Source organism: Mus pahari, chromosome 7 (assembly GCF_900095145.1).
Source record: "Mus pahari chromosome 7, PAHARI_EIJ_v1.1, whole genome shotgun sequence".
Classification (NCBI taxonomy): domain Eukaryota; kingdom Metazoa; phylum Chordata; class Mammalia; order Rodentia; family Muridae; genus Mus; species Mus pahari.
This window is the reverse complement of record NC_034596.1, coordinates 79,716,034-79,720,123: the sequence shown is the minus strand read 5'-3', so window position 1 is coordinate 79,720,123 and position 4,090 is coordinate 79,716,034.

The following is a 4,090-nucleotide window of genomic DNA, read 5'->3' as shown; positions in this document are numbered from 1 at the left end:
GTTGGGGAGCTAGGAGAGGGCCAGGAGTGACTCTTCCCTGAGGAACTGAGTGTGACCCACAGTACCCTCGCTCAGGTGCCTTTTCAGCCACTTGGAGCTTCAGGCTTTCCCTAGCACCCTGGCCAGCACTTACAGAGAACTTCCCTGTGCTCCTGTGTGTCCTGCTAATACTCCTTATAAGAAGGGTTGTTGGCTGAAGGTCACACAGCAGTCAGTGGCAGCCATTGAGTCCAGTTTATGTGGTCTGCGACCAGCCACCCCATCTCAACTCTCAGAGCCTCTATTTCCTTACCAGTGAAATGGGGTGGTTCGATAAAGACTTGATACGGCTGGGCTTTCCTGGAGATCTGGGGGATTCTTCTGGTCCCATTTGGGACCAGACACCCTGCCATCCCAGGAGTGGTAGAGCTGATTTTTGAGGTCTTGGGAATCTTCCCTAACTACCAGGTCTTAGCTGCCCCCTCCCCTTAATTCCCAGCCACCCCCACCACCCCCACCCCCCTCACCCTTTCTTTCTCTTGTCCCTCCTTCTGTAATCTGACCTCATCAAGCCCTGGGAAGGCTGATCCACCGGAGCAAATCCTTCATCCAGAGGGCCAAAATCAGCTTAATTTGTAGCAATTTGAAGCAGGTCTTTGCCAGGATTTGAATATCAAATTATCCCATAGCCTAGGCAGGCCTGGGAGCTTCCCCTACCCCATCCCCCCACTGCAATATGGATGGATGTGTTCTGAGATCTATGGGGGACACTGAAGGGACTGGGCCAGAAGATGCTGATAGGTATCAGGTGTGCTGGGGGAAAATGACGGCCTGAGGAGGAGGAAGGGGCGGGGACAGGAGCTTCCTGTTTGGGAGTCTGATCACCTTGTCAAACCTTCAGGGAACATGGACAGATTTTTCTTGTTATTTAATAATACAGTATGAAGTAATGATAATACAAGCATACAGTTTACACCATGCTCACATAGTAGTAGTTATCACAAGAGGAGCAGAGGTGGCCCGAGGGACATTCATGAATTACATGCAAATATTCTGCCATCTGTCTGTCTGTTTGTTTTTTTTCCAAGATGGGGTTTCTCTGTACAGCCCTGGCTGTCCTGGACCTCACTCTGTAGAGCAGGCTGGCCTCGAAACCAGAAATCCACCTGCCTCTGCCTCCTGAGTGAGTGTTCCTGTGCCACCACCGCTCAGACTATTTTGATGACTAGGAAAGTCTGGAGAAATCTCAGCTGGTCAATCAACAAACACTGTGCACACCTCCCCCCAACCCCAGGTGTCTGGGGGAGATCCAACCCTCAGTGCCACAAGCCATTTTCTTTGCAGACTGACCCAGGCTAGCCACTACACCTCTTTGGCCCTTTTTGTCAGTCCTGTTTCCTCTGGCAACCTACCTCTTGATTCCTGGTGTGTCCTTGGGCATGGAAGATGTCTACGCAGGCCCACCACAGGGGATGCACTGCCCAGACCCGAGAGCTGGAGTTGTACCCGTCTCATGGGCCTGTCATGCCCCGTGGGATGTGAAAGAGTCCTTTGTAAGCCTGTCTGTCCACCCAATAGCAAGGGGAGAAGCCATCCGGGTGTGGGGGTACAAACATTTTTATCCCAGCACTTGGGAGGCAGAGAAGACAGGAGGGTTTCTGTGAGTTCAGGGACAGCCTGGGCTACATATTAAGCTCTAGGCTAGCCAGGGGTATACAATGAGACTCTGTCTCAAAAAAAAAAAAAAAAAAAAAAGCCATTCCCTGAATTCTAGGATCCCTTCTTTGGAAGCAGACAGGCAAACAGAGACTAAGCAGGGAGTGGCAGGACAAGTCCTGGGTGCTGGCTTAGTGGCCACTCTACAGTACTAAAAATGCTTTTTCCTCCATTCTTTCATCCTCACAGAATCCTTGGAGGTGGGGACTGCTATATGACGAACACCCACTTTACAGAAGAGTAAACTGAGGCACACAGTGATTTAGTAACATGCCCGGGTCATACAGGAGCTGAGGCTTATCCCCTCTAGTCAGACTTCAACCTGTCCTCTCACCCTCTTTCCAGGGCACCACCCACCCATCTTTATTCAAAACTGTTTAGTCAGACTGAGGGACAGAGTGATAGGCAGACGTTCTGAGCAACTCTGACTTGAATTAAAAAATAAAATAAAATAAAAAACTTTTAAAACCCTTTTATTTATTCAATATGTGTGTGAAGTCCACCCAGTGGGGTCCTTGGGCTGGAACTCAGGTGATCAGGATTGGTGGCAAGTGAGTGCCTTTACCTGCTGAGCCATCTTGCCAGCCCAAAAACACAGCCCAGCTAGGTTTTTGAGGGTGTTGTTTTGGGAGAGCAGCAGGGGGCTTTATAACCTGCACAAAGGCGGTCACAGAAGGGGGTTGATATCTTTATTTTTTGAGCTGCTGATACTCAGGTGGAAAAAAGCTCGGGCCCCTCCCCTCAAGCAACTGAGAACTGAGGGCTGTGTGAGACAGGGCCACAGGTCTTGATGGAGGAAGTGATAGCATGGGAGATTAGGGGCGTCAGCCCAGGCTTCCGGGAAAAGGTTCACTTAAAGTGAGGGTGCAATGCTAAAAGGAGACCCCGGATTCCCTTCCCTGGTCCAGGTCCCTGTCTGGGACAGTCCCTCCCAGGCTAGCCCAGGCTAGCCCAGGCAATTCTTCCCCTCGCCACCTACTCCAGAGAGGCAGATTCCTTGGTACCCACACTGCCCTGTGCTCTGGGAACCCTGTATCCTAGACTGAGCAGAAGTCGGTTAGGGGCTCTTATGAGCACGGTGGTTGCCTCGGGAGAACCTGGTGCTTTTCTTCCAGGCTGCCTAGAATTGAGGGCATGAATAGATCTCCAGACACAGCTCAAACCGCTTAGAGAGGAGTCACAGCAGCCACCTGGTCTCTGTGCTGTCGTGGGAATCAACCTTAGGCTCTTGTCTCTGGGGTGGTCTGCCACCCACCCCTGAGCTCTTCTTACCCTGGCCCCCATGTCTGCCTTGCCCGCTGGTGGCCAGGGCAGCTTTCCTGAATAACGATGGTATTGGCTCAGATTAAGGGCAACTAACTGGCTCTTGGCTTTTCCTTTTTATATAACAACTAATCTTCTTCTAATCAGCCATTATTAAATTATATCCCGTTTTTAATTCATTCACAGATCACCGTTGGGACAGCTGGATGGATAATTGGGGAAGAGATAATTTATGTAAATGAGGAACAGCAGCAGAAGGTGGGAGAGAGGGACACCCAGAGCCAAAAGGGTCCCTCGGGTGCTCGGGGTGAGGAGGGACAGCGCTGGACCCTGGCTGGCTGGGACGGGAGTTGGGGCCACTCCTGGGTGGCATTGCACTGAATCCTTCTAGAGAACATGGAGCATATTACTGTGTGGGGGTGGGGGGGGGCAGTTGTTTTGGGCATCCGTCCTTTTTTTTAGTGTGTCCTGAGAGACAATAGATTGCCTTGGAGAATTCTGGAGTGGAGTAGTTTACAGCTGCATCTCCCCACAAGCTGTCTGTTAACCTCAGTTCTCACATCTGCAAAATGGGATATTTTACCTTACCTGTCCTGTAAGAGTGCTGGTAGTAAGGAACTCAGTTCAAAGCCAGGGGCACCCAGCACTCTTAGGAGGATTGTAAACCCTGAGTCCCAACCTTCCTCCCACACTTGACCTCAGCCAGGTGACAACCTGTATCCCTGATAAAAGCCACATTGAGGACCCCTCTGCCAGGGATTGGCTGAGCACCTGATATGCAGTGTCTTCCGGCTTCAGAACAGCCGTTGAAAGGGGAGCTGCTGTCTCAGTTTACTGTGGACATGGGGTCTCTTTCCATCAGTCAGTTCTGACCTGAAACAGGAACCCAAGCAAAAGCCCTGGGGGCTGCCTAGAGAGGAGAGGGAGGTGGAGCCCTTGTCTAGCCCAGGGGAGCTCTGGGTATCTCCAGCCAGGGGTGCAGGGTGGGATGGGGGACAAGAGACTCATGAAACAGGGAGCCCAGAAGAGGGCCATTTCAGGAAGGCATGTCAGACTGCTATAGGCAGGTGAGAGAAACTGGACCTTCAGCCTTCCTGCCCCTCCTCCTCCTCCTCCTCCTCCTCCTCCTCCT